Below are 17198 nucleotides of genomic sequence, written 5' to 3' on the forward strand. Positions count from 1 at the left end.
GCTGGGCGGCGCGGGCTGCAGCTACTGCTGCTGGGATCCCTATACCGGCAAAAAAGGAGCCGGCTCAGTGGAGCGCGCAGCCGGGAGGCGCCTTGACTCCCGGCGCTTGGGCGCCCCCTCCCAGCCCACCATCCTCGCCCCTCTGCCCGCAGCCGCCCGAAGCGTGGGAGAGAGAGAGCCAGGGAAACTGGAGGCCAGGCCTAGTTACCCCCTACACACACACACACACACACACACACACACACACACACGGGTGTGGACACAGTGAAGAGACACAGACACAGATTGACACAGGCGTAGTAGACACTCTCAGAGGTCCAGACAGACGTACACACGCAGACTTATAGGCGTGCGTACACACACGCACACCTATGGATGCTCAGATCACACCCAAGGATGCACGTCCGCCCAGAGAGGGACACGCACAGACAGGTACAGGACCGACATTGAGACAGCCGGTGGCTGGAAAACAGAGACACCGACAAAAAAAAAAAATACACACACACATACTCATAGCTGCATAGACTAACATACAGAGAGGAGAGACACACACAAAAACCAAAAATACACAGACGCAGACAGAAGGATGTACTAACAGCAATACTCAGGCACGAGCTCCTGGAGAGGACGTTCACAGACACCCACGCCAACAGCAAACACAGAGGGACCCAGACTTGAGCATACACCCAGAGATGCAATCACGCAGAGGTGGAACGCACAGACACACAAACAGAAGACACCCACAAGCACAACAACACGCACAAGGAAATACACCCAACCTCAGGCACGCGCCGCCAGAGGGACACACACCCACTCCGAATGGGGACGTTCGCAGCGGCGCCGGAGGCCGAGAAAGTGCGCCTCAGAGCTCGAAGAACCACCTCCGAGCACCGAGCCGCGTGCCCCAGCCCGCGCAGGCTGGAGAAGACTTTCCCAGCGCATCTCTGAACAAGGGCCCGCCGGCTTGCGGCGAGCGCCTGTCGCTGTGCGTCCGCCCGCCAGGTCTCCGTCCTGCGGCCTCACGGCTAAGGAGGCCCAGCCTTCCATCAGGGTCCCGGAGTGAAGGTATGGTCCCCGCAGCTCCATGCGGGACCAGCCCTCTCCCACCAGCAGTCCCCGCCCTGCCCAGCCCGGGTGCCCAGCACAGAGCATCCCCAAGTCCTCTCCTCCCTGCTCATCCCGTTAGGCGGCAAACTTTCCCCGGCCGGTCCCGACGCCCGGCAGCCTGGCCCAGCCGGGCCCCCTCAGAGGCGACACGGGGGTGGCTCCTACCTGCGCCCACGCGGCTTTGCCGAGCCGCTGCCTCTAGCGGGTCTCTCACCGCTCTCAGCTCGCGCTCCTCAACCACGGCCCGCCGCTGCAGCCGCTCCTTGCCCTCCCGTTACCCAGGAAACCGCCTCCTCCTCCGTCCCGCCAACCAATCAGCACCGTTCACATGGCGCCTCGCAACCAATGGACAACCTTGCCATCCTGGTCCCCTTCCAGGGTCCCGAGCCCTTTCCCAAGCTAGGGGACCAGAGGAGGAGGCAGGGGTCTCTCTGGAGCTGCTGCTCCTCAAAGGTGTGTCCCGGAGGGAGGAGGACAGGGGGAGTCACCTGGTCCCTCCTGTTGGCGCTCTTCTGCAGGATAGACATACCTGACACTTTAAGGAAGACCTGCATCCGTGGAGAACCTGAATCGGGAGACAACTCAGGACACCTAGTTCAGCTTTCCGCTAAATCCGAAAACCCTTTGGACAGGTTCCCACCAGGGAGCTGTCCAGCCTGTGAACACCGCTCTGGATAGAACGCTTGCGGTCTCCCAAGGCAGTGCTTAATGCCTTCCCTCTTGTACAGCTCTGACTGAGGGCACTTTTTCCAGCACGGACTGAACCTACCCCGCTCCAGGCCAAGACCCATTTCTTCTCTTGGACACACAGAACAAGGCTCCCTCAGCCACCGAACAGTCAGAACTTCAGAAACTAGAAAGCAGCACATCCTGTCCCCCAGGTGACCCTTCTTTGGACAGTTCTTCTCTCATCTTCCATCTTCACCCAGAGCCATTTCGAAATTGGAGAGGCTTGTGCTCAACTATGTTCCTCAACCCCCCTTTCACGTGGCAGTCTAGGTTGTAAGTGCCCAGGCAGGCAGAATCTCAGGACCCCAGCACAATGTGCAAATAAGACCTGAAGTGATGAAAACATTTCTCTTATCTCCTAAGTCGAAGTCGACTCCCAAAACACTGGAGAAAAAAAGTGAGGCTGACACATCTGGGGAGGCACTAGGGTGGACACTTTGGTCTCTGAAGACCTCTTATTCCCCTCCTATTTCATCCTCCAGTCAAAACTTGCTCTCTCACATAGGATGCCCAAGGTGTGAAGGCAGGAAGTCCTATTGGTCCTGGCAGGAGGGTGGCCTGGCCTTTCCAAAGCCCACAGATGCCACCAGGCTGCAGGGTCTATCCATAGCCACAGGCAGGTCTGGCCACAATGCTGCCTGGTAAGGACCAGGTGGGCCGAGCATTCTCAGGGGCTGTGGACCCAGCCAATTCATTAGAACAGGAGCCCAGGACATAGGCCAAAGCAGAAGGCCAGTCCTGCTGCTGGGCCCCCGGTTGAGGGGTGGGAGGAGATTCAGGCTCAGGAAGAGGCATGCACTCCTGTGCCATCAGAGCAGGAGAGAATGAGGACGCCCTCACAGTACCCAGCCAGATCTGCGCCAGTTCCAACCTCCATTCCCCAGGTCTGGTGGTAGAAAGGGGACTGGAGCCTCCTGTTACTGAGAGTAGAGGGCCCGGCTGCAATATGGCAGCAGTGAGAAAACTGCGGGTGGGGGTAGAAGGGCAGCTATGCTCATGCTCACTCCTATGACTCTCCTGCGTCCTGCCTCAGAGGGGCCCATTGACACTAGTCACAAGACAGGACTGAAAAATTGAAACCATGTCACTTTCTTAGCCAATTCCTGCAAGTCTCCAGAGGTCATGCAAACACGAGGACCAGCAGGGGAATGGCAGAGAAGTAACATCATGTGCCAGGTTATAGGGAGTGTGCTATGACAGAAGTCCCCAGACCTGGGTCAGACAGCCTGGGCTGGAATCCCCTCTCGGCCATTTATCAGCTATATGATCTTATCTCGGAACCTTCATTTTCTCATCTATAAAACAGGGCAGCTAATAATTCCTCCTGACAGAGATGTTCTGAGAACCAGATGTGATCATGGATGAGCACATGCTTTGGAAGCAATAATGTACCTTGCAGAGGAGAAGGACTTTTATAATAGACCGAGTTTGCCCCGTGACGGATAATTGTATGTGTCAACCAGTACTGGGTACAGTACCCAGTCTTTGGTCAAATACCAGTCCAGATGTTGCTGTGAAAGATTTTTTGTTTGGTTGGTTTTTGTTTGTTTTTAGATATGATTAATATTTAAATCAATAGACTTTGAATAAAGCAGATTATCCTCTGTAACGTGGGTGGGCCTCATCCAGTTAGTCAAAGGCCTAAAGAGACAAGACTGAAGCCCCTTGAGGAAGAAGGAATTCTGCCTCCAGACTACCTTTGGGCTCAAGACTGCAACATCAGCTATTCCCTGGATCTCCAGCGTGCCCTGCAGGTTTTGGACTTTCCAACCCCAAAATTACATGAGCCAATTTTTCAGATAGATGACAGATAGAAAGATATCCTATTGGTTCTGCTTCTCTGGAGAACCCTAATATAACCCCTTCCCAAAATGAGGAGGATTTTCCAGGCAAATCCAAAGAGAAGAAATCAGGTGACCAGATGTATAGCCTACAAGTTGCTGGGGGTACGTATGAGTATTTCCCCAAGTTTGCTCCAAGTGGGCAACAGCTTATGTTCACGGATGGTTTCAATCCACCACTCTATACAACAACCTTCCACCTACTAGAGATGGACATCCTGGGAGACATTTTTCTAAAATAGCTCCCTTTCTCTACTGACACTGCCTTCTGCCCCAGTCCCCACCTGTGCACTAGGAACCAAGAGGACAGAGTCTGTTCATTGGAGATTATGATCTCTCTCTCTCTCTCTCTTTCACACACACACACACACACACACACACACACACACATACACACACACACATCCCAAATGAGGGCTTTAGCAGCAAAGACTTTAACACCTACTGCCATCTGCAAGACCATTTTTGTCTCAATTAAGGGTACACAAATTTTTAAAGATGACATCTAATCACCCATTTAGGGTCCTAACTCCAAATATGTCAGCTGAAGAAAGGGTTATTTCCATTTCTCCAACATAGAAAAACAGGAACCAGAACATAACAGGGTCTTCCAGGGACTAGAACTGCAAGTCTAAGGGCTGTGGCTACTCCCTCCATGCCTTCTAGAAGGGAATGCATCTTCTCTCATCTCCTTTTTTGCTTACTCACCTTCCTTGTGGGCTAACATGGCGGCCAGTCCAAAGGTCTATCTCTCCATGCACATACCCAATAGAGTTTGCCAGCAGCCTCTGGAACTTAGTTCAAATTCTCATGAAAGAATCTGATTGGTCACTGACCTTGGAGTCAGGTCAGGGGTCAATCATCAGTGGCAAATAGGAAAGGGACCTTTGCATGGTTAGGCAACATCAGACATTTGCAGCACACAGTGAAATGGAGACATACAAAGGTGCTTCCTTAGTTTAGCTTCGGACTCCCAATACTGATCCCCTGCGCCTCAGTTTTCTTGTCTTCAAAACCAGAGCACCCATATCACCCTTTTTCAGAGCTAAAGAATCCCTATACGAAGTACATTGTGAAGCACTTAAGGAAATTAAAACACATTCTTTTTTACTACAAATGAAGGAAAATCTATCATCCAACCTCAAGAAGACTTGAGGAAAAATCTCTGGTCTTAGGTCTCTGGAAAGCAGACCAGGTCTGGTAGATTCAGCTCAGACACTGTTTTACATGTATTGGACATCACAGAGGTGGCATCATAAGCACAGAAATGTTTTTCTCTCATGTCTTGGGCTGTCTCTGAATTGAACACAGGGTCAGTTGGTCAGCAGAGCAGAAATGAAGATGCGAAGTGGCCCTTTTCACCTATCTTTCTGGATTGGTGAACTTTCATTGTTTCAGGACCCAAACTCGGGAATTTTCCCTAAAAGTCCTTGTCAGAATTGGTTGCTCCCTTCTCTGGACTCGCGCAGCACTTTGTACTCCTTCCTCTCTTTAATAGCCTGTGCCACCCCACACCATAATCATCTCTTTTCATGTTTATCTCCCTGACTAGTCATTCATTCATTGATCATTCACTCAATACTGCAACAAATTTTATTGCCAATTTTATTGCCAATAAACATCCTGAGATGCAGCAGTGAACAGGGCAGGAACGGTCCCTGGTTTCGTGGCAATGGTGGAGGAAGAGGTACAACAAACAAATATTTGGTCAAGATCATTTGAGAGAATAATTAGGGCTCTGCCAAGAATAAAAACAGGATGATGTGCCAGAGTGAGTAGGTGGCTACCTTCCATTGGGTAGTTGTAAGAGAAATTTAAACTGCGATCTGACTGATAAAAAGGATACGTCTCTGCAAGGATCCAGAGGAAGCACATTCCAGCTGCCACTAGTACAAAGGCAACGCAGACGGCACAACCAGCATTGCGTGCTCACAGAGCAAAAGCAGCTCAGTGCTCCTGGAGCACAGCGTTTCCATCTGTGTGGGGAAAGCCTATGGAAACAGCAGAGACTAAGGAGTGTTCACTCCTTCCCTTTTCTAGTCCCCTGTGTAATACCAGCTGTATTCTCACCCACCATATTTCCTTTCCTTTAAGACTTAGTTCAATTTGTCTCTTCCATCACAACAAACGAACCTCACCCCTTATTCCCTCACCTCACACTTTCCCTTCACACAGACCCCTTACGTTTATGGTATGTCTCTATGACTGTTTTCTTCCTCCTTCATTCATGTGGTTTATAGATTTTTTTTTGATTTTTTTTTTTTAAGGAGGACGCAGCTCACAGTGGCCCATGCGGGGATCGAACCGGCAACCTTGGTGTTATCGGCACTACGCTCTAACCAGCTGAGCTAACCGGCCAGCCCTAGTTTACAGATTTCAGTGAGTGCCTTCAGATGCCGAGAACTTTCATGTCTGTGCAGTATGATCCCATTGATGAGAACACGTGAAGAAGCAGATCTCTGAGCAGTGAAAGAAAGACGACACAAAGGTCGTGTGATAAAAGATGTCGCCTCTCAAGTCCTCATTCAAGGCCTGTATGCTCTTGGTGTACTCACACTTTTAATGGGGCTGGTTATTTCGGTTCCAAGCCCACAGCAAATCAGAGGAGAGCACCGATCCCTCCAGTGGGCAAACTGACAGCTGTAAGACGTAAGAGAGGACAATCTGTCAGCAAGAGAGGAGACCCAGCCACCTACAAAAAACAAAACAAAAGGTCCAGGCAACCTGGGACCATTTAGTGAAGGGGCAATCAATCGTACACATCTCATCCATTTATTAAACTACATGGATCGCTCATAATCCTGACTCTGAATTCAACAAAGGTCTTATAAGACAGGGAAGATTTCAGTATGCTAGAAAGCTTTTTCATACACATTGGCTAAACGGAATTTAATGGACAAACCCAGCGCTACGAAGAGAGTCAAACTGTCAAAAATGACTTGAATTCTGGACAGCCGATATTTTATACAGATAGAACTGTTAATTACAATTTATTGAACAACTCTACAATGTGCCAGGTGAATGTTTTAAATACATGACTTCATTCAGGCCCCGCAATAATTCTATGAAGTAGGTACTATTATTATCCTTGTTTTCTGAAGGAGGAAAGGAGAGGAAACAGGCTCAGAGGGGTTGAGTAACTTGTGTTTGATCACAAGCTGGTTAGTGGCAGATATTTTATAACCTAATCAAAAGAGAAAGAAGAACATAAGCAGTATGTATTTTTCTTTTTTTATTCCTCTTAACATTTAGCAGAGATCTGGGCACATAAGTTCTCAAAGTACAGGATCAGGGTTCATTCATCCAAGGATTTGTCCCAGGAATTGTGCCAATGTCTGGAGATACCCTGGAGAGTAAGCCAGGTTCATGCTGTCCTCAGGGTGCTACAGCATGAAGAATGGATGAATCTACTCCACAGTTTTGAAAAAAATCAATTTGCTGTGATCCTGTTAAATATGACTCTCATTCGGGATCTTTTGGAAGCAGCTGAAATTTCACTCTTGAAGAAAATAAGTGGCAGATAACAGTAAAGGTTTGCATATGAAGGAAAGTCATCAGCCCTTCCCGCCACCCCACCCTTCCCCACCCCCACACGCCATGCTGTTCCCATTTCCGGGGCAGCCTGCAGTCCTCATGTCCTGCATCTACCCTTTTGCAACTTCATTAAAGAATGACTGCATGGAAGTCACTTCAGTATCCTCATCTGCAAAGTGGTTGCAGCAGGGGTGACAGGGAAAAGACAAATGGATTGGCTGTGACATTCTGGTTCTGTCTCCCTCCTGCCCCTGGCAGGTTCCCCTCAAACTTTCCCCCTTGATCCTTCACTCAGCACCACCACGGTTGAGTAGCTAGAGTAGATGTCAGGAGCCTGTTTACCGCACTGATAATGGGTTGAGACAATGCCACATTGTCTGAAACAGACAGTGGCAGGGGAGGAATTCATTGTCAGCTGGCAAGGGCTGGGGACAGGGGGTGGACTGGCTCTGGTTTCCCAGCCCCAGGTGGCTGGTACTTCTGCAAGCCTGGGAGGATGCTATAAAAACAGGACTGCTGAGAGACACCCACGGGTGGGTTGACCACATCAGTTGGGCTGTGGAGGAGTGAAATGTAGAGAAAGGGGAGGCACACTATAGGCGGGTTGAAATGGGTAACAAGATCCAAGCTGTACGTTTATTTTAGTAGGCTCTTTTGGTTTTCAAAAGAAAATGCACTGGAAATGGATTTGAAACTAAACTTTGAAAACAACTCCAATGACTGTTTCTTGAGTGCCTGCTGTGTTGTACGCATGTACCGTGATCACCACTGGAAAGACCACAATGAATATACAGATATTTCCTTCCCCCAAGGAATTTACATTCTATCAGTGGAGCCAGTCAGTAAACAAAGAAACAAATACATGATCTGGATCATTTTAAAAAGGGTTGACTGCCACAAAGGAAGTAAAACAGGATGATGTGATACAAAACGACAGGTTAGGGAGAGTAGCATTTCATAGAGTGACGAGGGAGGGTTTCTCTGAGGAGGTGACAATTCAAATTAGACCTGAAAATAGTAGCCAAGTGAAGGTCTGGGGAAGGACCCTCCCAGGCAGTAAACAGCAAGTACGAAAAGGCCCTGAGACCACAATGAGCGTGATGTATTCCAGGAACTAGTGTGGCTAGAGAATGGTGAACGACAAAAAGAGTGTTACGAGGTTAGGCCAGAGAATTTTGTTCTACATTCAACGAGACGCTCTGGGAGTTTTAAGAGAAAAAGTTTTCAGAAGGTTGTTTTGGCTGCCTTGTCAAGTCTGTGTTCAGGGGGTAAAAGAGGAAGGAGAGACCAGTTAGAAGGCCACCGAAATCACCAGGCAAGACATGATGGTGGCTTAGGGTGCAAGTAAGAGGACAGCTTTAGAATAGATATTTTGGAAAGGAGGTCTCGAGGGGAGCAGTAAAGTCAGCAGGCACCTCAGCAGCTTTAGGAACCACCTACTGCTCTGAATTTCTCTTGATTTAAGCTTCTCTTTGAACATCTGCTCCACCCTCCTGTGTCCCGAGATTGCCCTACTTACACATTGAGTTCCCTTGGAGATCAGCTCACCTGCTGTCTTACCCAGACCCAGGGCTCCCTCCAGCCTTGGTTCCCACTGCTAACTGGGTCAGTCCACTTCAGGTGCCAGAAGGAGGATCTGATGGGCCCAGTTCATCTCCTCATGCCGTAACCTATGGGTTATCTCCTCTCTCAGTCAGGTGCTACCCTCTGGGGCATGTGGGAGAGTGTGGACACGTTTAATCAACGTAGGGCCACTGAAGTAGTAAGGGCTGTGGTGGGTAAGCTCCTGTGCTGCAGGCAACACTGAGCAGGGCCAGTGGTAATTCCAGCTGGCACCTCTATATCACTTATTGTTCCAGGCACTGTTCTAAGTTTTACATAATAACTAATTTAATCCTCACAACCATCCTAAAATTATTAATAGATAGGATTATAATCGCCATATTGCAGAAAAGGAAACATGCACAGAGAGGTTAAGTAATGTCTCCAAGATCACACAGCTGGTAGAGAGTTGGGATTCAAAGTCAAGTAGTCTGGTCCTAGACACCTCGATCTTAACCAGTTAAAATCCTTTCTAAGTTCTAGATCAGACATTACTGAGAAGGGATCTTGAATATAGATGTTGAAAAAAATAGGAATAGATGTTGCTGCCGACACTGCTGTTGTTGCAGCAGTTGCTGCTGATGATGATATTTTATCTAGAGAAGCCAGATGGAGATGTTGTGCACTGTCTGGTTTAAGCAGCAGATTTTCCATCTGCTCTTTCTGTGATCTGGGTAAGGAACTACATCATTTCTTTGAGCCTCAAGTTTTTCACCTAAAAAATAGTTAATAACGTCTATCCTACTGGTTACCTAAGCATTGCTTGTAAAAACAATCATTAAGATGCCATGGGAAATGTGTGCTGGTAAATTAAGAATGAGATTCTTTGGGAGCAAAGAGCAAGAACAAACTAGAGGAGGGGTGGCCGGTTTGCTCAGTTGGTTAGAGCGCGGTGCTAATAACACCAAGGTGGCCGGCTCGATCCCCACATGGGCCACTGAGAGCTGCACCCTCCTTAAAAAAAAAAAAATAACACAACAAATTAGAGGAAGAAGAGTCGTCTAGGGGTCTTGTATGGAAAAGTCCGTGTCCAAAGGCCTGGAGAAGTAAGCTCAGGGAGCAGCCAGGGACGCAGAAATGGGCAGCCTCAAGGGCCATGCCTCTGCCTAAAGACCACAGGAAGCCACTGAAGGATTTGAAGCTAGAGAAGGAGGAGTGATGTGGTCAGATGAACTGTTTAGAAAGATATTTCTGATGACCAGTGTCAAGAATGGTCTAGATAGAGTAAGGAAGATTGCAAACAGGTAAACAAGAGAAGGTTCTAGCAATGCAGGCAGGAGACGGTAAGGATATATATAGATTCAAGCAATGGCTGAAATATTCAAGCATGTCACCAAGAGAATGTGGGGAGCCCAGGACCCCACTATACCCAAATCTAGAGCAACTCTACTGTCTAAAAGAGAATGGGTATGTCCTCCTGTATTTTAAGTAAATATTTCACAGTGCTCCATATCTGAAGAGTATTTGTTTCTTGGGTGTGTGACTCTCCATTGACATTTTGTTGCTCCCAATTCTTCAAAGGAGAGGCTCTTCCCTTTGATGAAGAGGCCCACCCACCCTAGCTTCCTGTGTGTGGATCACGACCTTTCCTGGGAAGGCAGGTGTGGGGCCCCTGGCTTCACTACTTTGCACAGCACATTGGGAGGATTTGCATTTCCAGAGTCTTGTTTCTCCATTGAAAGGGGGGCCCATTACATTTTTGTTTGTCCTGTGGCATCAGATGAAAGTGGAATGGAAATCAATGCAAATTCCTTCCTGTGTCCAGTAGTCTAAATGCTCAAAGCCCAGCGGCTGAGCAAGGACACACAGAAGAAAAGCCCCATTTTCATTCTTTTGAATGGGTTCCTGGCTGCCTCCTGACTGGTGCTCATGCACGCGTGCGTGCACGCGCGCACGCGCACACTGTACCCACTGAGCCACAGGGCCCACCCCTCACAGTGGTCCTTCTTCAAGGCTTTGAAGTCTGGTGATGCCACCACTCCATGCCGTTGTCTTTTCCCCTGGGCTTGCCTGATGGAAGCCTCCATGTTCCAAATCCTCAAAGAAAATTTTAAAAACTCTCTTCTTCCTAGGTCAGTAGGTTAGCTTTGTGAGGAATACCAAAGATGTATCCTTCATGAAGAAATCTGTCAGTATGAATGCTGATGCCATGAATCGCCTTCCTGCACCTGCAGAAATTCCATGGGGATGGGATGCTTGGCTCTATGCGACTTGTAAGCCAGTACAGGTAAGAGCATCCTTAGGGTCAAAGAATCTCTGAATCCAGAGATCCCAGCTCTATAAGATCTTGTTCCTGATTAGCTTTAGTTCTGAGAATAGATTTTAAATACTTAGGTCCAACTCCAGCAGCCTTACTAAGCATTTGGGGATAGAAGGTGGCATGAGGAGATAATTTTTAACTGTGAGATCTATTATGTTTGCTATCAGACTGGGAAAAAAAGACATTTTAAAGTAACATTAATAGTAAACACTATTGGTGACGACATAGGGAAACAAATTCAACAAATAGTTATTAAGAACCTACTCTGTGCTACACATTTCTCAAGGCTAGAGTCACTGTGGAAGGGTAAATAAATGGACAAAACCCTTGCTTCATGGAATGTACATTCTAAGGTAATTTGCTGTGCTAGAAATGTGCACACCTAGAAGGGAGAATGCACCAAAAGCCTTAAAAATGTATGTACATGCCCTTCGGTTGGACAATCATGCACCCACATATGTATGTACAAGACTATAAAGCTGTGTGGGCTTTTTCTCCCTTGGAGCTGTGCTGGGCCTGCAGGTCTGTGGCAAGCTGCAGACGTGGGTCTCTGTTCTGCAAGACAGGATTTGCTAAAGTTGGCAAGAGTAAGGCCTACTTCAAGATATATCAAGGGAAACTTAGAAGACAACAAGAGGGTAAAACTGATTACTATGCCCAGAAACGCTTGGTAATCCAAGATAAAAATAAACACAACACACTCAAATACAGGATGATAGTTCATGTAACCAACAGAGATATCATTTGTCAGACTGCCTATGCCCGTACAGAAGATGTGATAGTTTGTGCAGCTTGCTTCCATGAATTCCCAAAGTATGGTGTGAAGGTTGGCCTGACAAATTCTGCTGCAGCGTATTGTACTGGCCTGCTGCTGGCTTGCAGGCTTCTCGACAGGTTTGGCACGGACAAGATCTATGAAGGTCAAGCGGAGGTGACTTAAGATGAATACATTGAAAGTACTGATGGTCAACCTGGTGCTTTCACCTGCTATTTGGATGCAGTGCTTGTCAGAACTCCTACTGGAAGTAAAGTTTTGGGGGCCCTGAAGGGAGCTGTGGGCGGAGGCTTGTCTAGCCCTCACAGTTCCAAAGGATTCCCTGGTTATGATTCAGAAAGCAAGGAATTCAATGCAGATGTACATCGGAAGCATATCATGGGTGAGAACGTTGCAGATTATATACGTTACCTAATGGAAGCAGATGAAGACGCTTACAAGAAATAATTCTCTCAAAACATAAGGAACTCCAGACATGATGGAGGACATGGATAAGAAAGCTCATGCTGCTATACAAGAGAATCCAGTCTATGAGAAAAAGCCTAAGAAAGAAGTTAAAAAGAAGAGGCGGAACCATCCCAAAATGTCTCTTGCCCAGAAGAAAGATCAGGTAGCTCAGAAGAAGGCAAGCTTCCTCAGAGCTCAGGAATGGGCTGCTGAGAGCTAATAATCCGAACCACAGTTTTCTATGAAGAGTTTTCATATAAAGACAATAATAAACTTATTGACTATGCAAAAAAAAGTTGTTAGGAAGAATAAAAAATAAAGGGAAAAACATAACTATATAACATTAAGGAACTATTTAAATTAATTATGGTCCATTTTTACAACCAAATACCATTTTATATTAAAATAATGCAGAACAACATTTATGGATTTCAGAAAAATGATATATTACTACATAAAAAAATGTAGGCTACAAAACAGTAGGTAGTATTGATTCCATTTGTATAAAATGAATGGAAAAAATTAAAAGAAGGGTTATCACTTAATTTAGCAATGTTTACTGAGCACTTACTATGTGCGTGGGCCCCGGAGTTACAGAAATGAACAAGATCGGCCAAGTCCTTTCCCTTATGGAATTTGAGGCGGTTATCTTTGAGGGGTAGAGTTTGGGTTAACTTTAATTTTTTCCATTTGTTGTTCTGTGTCTTCCACGTCTTCTAAACTGATCAGATATTCCTTTTTAAAGTTAAACATAATTAAAAAAAAAAAAACAACACTTTGGAGATATCACTTGTAGCTTGGAGGTGAAACATGGGCCTTAGGAATTAGGGCCCACCTCTTATGTCTCCTCCCTCTGAGGAAGTAACCAGGATGGCAAGTGTGATACAACCAGGGGTCAAAAACCATGGAGATAGTGTGAGAGAAGAACCATCGTTGAAAACAAGATGCCACAGCTCTAGTCAGGATCCAGATTGAAGCAGATACAAAGCCAAGATGGGGAAGTAGGCAGAGTCAGCACAAAATGGAAGCCGGGGAGAAGTCTCACCTCTTTGCCATGAACAGGGCTCAAGTGCCGAAGCCCATCTTTGTGCGGGCTCTTAGGTGCATAGGGGGTCAGCAGAGGATAAAGGCACGGGGTCACCCGGGCATCTTCTGCCACCGTCTTAAACTCACCAACCACCTGATTGGTAGTAAAACACTGAAAACCATCCAAATGCTCAATAAGGGAATGGTTAAGTAAGTTAAGATTCTTTTAATACATATCCATTTAAATGAGGCCAGGTAAAACTTTTATGCGTTAAAATTGCTTTCTTTTTTTTTTTTTTACAATTCCTTAGAGACTTGGAAATGAAATGAGAGTGTGAGCTCTTGGTGAGTACTCTGGGAAGGAAATCCCATGTCCTCACCCACACCATCCCCCACCCTTTCCACCCCCAAGGCCAAGTCCTGGGAGGAATAGAAATAACTTTTTAAAAGAGGGTTGGGGGAGTTTGAGAAACAAGAAAACCCACGCCTCACTTACTTAGGGAAGCTCAGGGAGATTGTCCCCACCCCCCCACACCCCCATCCCCCTACGCCCCCCGCCCCAGCATGCTTTCACACAGTAGAGTCGGAATGGTGTCAGGACAGCACTAGATAGAGCAAGCCTGGGGTGGCCCCTTGAGTCTCCTGTGTCCGTTCCTTCAAGAACATGAAGAATTAGCCAAAATTTGCCGTACCCTCCACGAGGGGTATACAGGAGTTGAGAGGGAATGCAATGGATCTGGACGGGTCCAAGGGAGGAAAAGGAAAGGAAAGAGTCTGTAGAGCGATGACCAGAGGCCACAACTGGGCCATGGACATCTCGGTGGAGGCCAGCATGAATCGATGCCAGCCACAAAGATCAGAGAGGGCCTGGTTCTCCCTCAGCAGATGCCAACATAGGCCAGATGGTGTCAGGATCGGTCATTTGTTTATCTCAGATCCATTCCCCACCCACAGAGTACCCATCTCTGCTATCAGAGGGAACTACATTTCCCAAGCTCCTTTGCCAACTGGTTTGGCCAATGAGAGGCACTGGGGGGAAGGCTGAAGTGCAAGAGGAGGAGAAAGACCAGGGTATTTCTCCCTCTCTTTGCCTGCCTCAGGTGAAGCTCAAGCTCCTCCAGTGGTTATTCCCTTGATTCTAGCTGCTGCCAAACGGTCCCTCCTATGCAGTCGTATAGCTCCAGCTAGGCAGCCTCTGCCATGGTTCTTGCCAGAGGGTCCTGGCTTCTGAGCTCTGTAATGCCACCATCTCACTGTGTCCCTCCAACCCTAATGGTGATAATAGCTTTCCTGTAACTAATCACTGTCCCGTTTGGCTTCTCAGCTCTCACATAATCAATGTCACCAATTTCCTGGTTTCTATTTTCCTAACTGGACTTTGACCAATCAGTGTCAGAAGCCTCCTTCACCCCAACTAAGGTCCTGATGCCATTTGAAACCTCTGGGAATTTATCACAATCCCAGGGGGAAGGAGGGAGGTGGAACATCCTGAATTAGCTGAATATACCCAAAAGAGGCCTATGAAACCTTTGGATAATTAAGTTTCAATAGAATTGATTAAATTATGTGGGATTTTTGTTTGTTTCTTCGTTTTAGCCATCAGGTAAAAAGGGAGCTCAAAATAGAGTTTAAAGTACAGAAAACTAAAATGACTACCTTTGCACACTTGAATATGTAGCTTGTGAAGTTCATACTCACTACATTAAATATAAACATAAAATGGATGTGTGCCATCACCATAACTAAGAAAAATTCATACACATTTGGACAAAAACAAAGAAAGGAACAGGAAAAATGAATTCCATATGATGGGGGTGGAAAGAATAATATGTGATTTTTAAAAAATCTATGTTATCCATTTGAAAAGGATACATTTTCAAAGAAAACTCTTAAGGGTCACCTGGGAGCCTTAACAAAGTAGACATCTCCTCCATCCCAGGGTAAACGTCTGTGGGAAATGGTAAATATTCTCCCTTTGGAGCCAGCACGAAGTGAACAGGGGAATCTTCACTACATGGAAAGCTGACAGAACCCGAGGTGTAAAGTTAAAAATACAGGCAATCAGCAAAGAATATCAGAGGTGCTAAGATACAAGCCTCGAGGCAAGTGTTAGAACCTTCCTGAAGCCACATCATAATTAAATTAGGTCAGATGGAAGGCTTTGATTCCACAAGGCTAAGTAGGGGTATCCAGAGAAAATGACGGCATTTTGTCCAATTTGCGGGTTATCTCCCTGCTGAGGTTACAGGCATGACCCTGCTTTCCCACAAACCAGTCCTTGGTACCCTCTTGAAAGGTATAGTCCTGGGCTAGAGATACCCTCATTCCCAGGATAGATGAATGTCCTCATTCCCAGAAGGATAGATGAAAGCTCTCTGCAGAAAATTTTGAAAAGAAGACTCTTAAGAAGTAATATGACCCAACAGAAGACAGTTCAGCACAGTGGCCATGGACCCTGGCAGACCAAGGTTTGGTCCCAGCTAACCACTGATATGTGATCCCAAGATAGCCCTTAAGCTGTCTGAGCCTCAGTCTCTCCATCTGTTTATGGGGATAATAACAGGACCTACTCTAGAGGATTTGGGGGAGTAGTAGATGAGACAAAGCTGATAAAATGCTTAGTACGTAAGTACTTGATCAATGTGAGCTGCTATAATTATTTTTGGAATCAGAATCCCTAAGTGTAATTTAAAAAATAAACAAATAAAGGTGTCTAATGAGCCACAGACCCTGTACTAGTCACATGGAAAAATGTAAAATGAACATGCTCCTGTTAAATATTTCTTATGGTCACTGTTAACTGGAGGGGTTGGAGGGTGAAGAAGGGAGATGACAAAAGCACAAAGCCCAATCAGAAAAATGGAAGACCCAAGGAAAGGTCATTTACTGAAGTCTCATGGGACACATCCCGGCTCCAGGCTGCAGAGGGTTTTGAATAACAGGTACCTCTCTCTGAGTGTAGGGTTAGTCAGAGCTCCTCATCTACTAAGTTGGTGCAAAAGTAATTGCAGTTTTCACATATTAACTTTTTAAACCACAATTTCGCACCAACCTAATATTTTACAAGCAACTCTTTCCTCTATTGTTGAGACAAGAAAAGACTTTCAGGTCCCTCAAAGAGCCTGGGTCCTTGTCTGTGGGACAACCTCAGGTAAACATCCCTCCTGGCTCTCTCACCAGGGCACCAACCTGTCTGGAGGGCAGCTGGGATTTGGATCGGGGAAGGCAGGGGCTTCCTGGTTTCTTCAGGCCACACAGACAATCTATCTCGAAATTAAATTCCAAATCTAAGCCTAATGTTTCCCAATCTCACGATCCTTCACATTTTGGAGTGTCACCCCTGAAAATCCAAGGAAAACTTGGAACACTTCCCCCCAAAATGCACACGTGCAGATACATCCACGATTTTACCCACTATTTCAGGATACTTATGAAGCTGCATAAACTTCCTGAGGTCTAGAGATAAATTGGTTACGGCAAGACTTTTTAATCTTCGAACAAGAAAATTCAAATGAGATCTATTTAGGATAAAGGATAATATAAAAACATAACCAAGGCATCCTTTCTGTAGCAAAGACCAGCTGCTCCCCATACCAGAGATTTTGCGTGTGGAAAACCACAGAGAGGACTCGTGTGGAAAAGCCCAATTTCCATTCACATTCCAAAATCCAATCACTGCCTCATGTCATGGCCTTCCTTCCAAATGTCTACCATCCCATGAGACCCCCAAGGCAGAGCCCAGTTGTCCCCTCCTAACCAGCTGGGCAGTCAAAGCAAGCCTCATTGCAAAGCTGTCAGGGCAAAGGCAAGAGGTTACATAATTCCAATTAGCAGAAACCCCACCGACTTGAAGCAGCTCCTCACCACTTCATCATCT

At 46.6% G+C, this 17198-nt stretch overlaps 1 pseudogene; it reads left to right on the plus strand.

Moving 5' to 3' along the window:
* Positions 1–819: 819 nt before the first annotated feature.
* On the plus strand, positions 820–12515 carry LOC117029668 (60S ribosomal protein L5-like; annotated as a pseudogene).
* The last annotated feature ends 4683 nt before the right edge of the window (positions 12516–17198 follow it).

This window comes from Rhinolophus ferrumequinum, chromosome 11, assembly GCF_004115265.2.
Source record: "Rhinolophus ferrumequinum isolate MPI-CBG mRhiFer1 chromosome 11, mRhiFer1_v1.p, whole genome shotgun sequence".
NCBI classification, from domain to species: Eukaryota; Metazoa; Chordata; class Mammalia; order Chiroptera; family Rhinolophidae; genus Rhinolophus; species Rhinolophus ferrumequinum.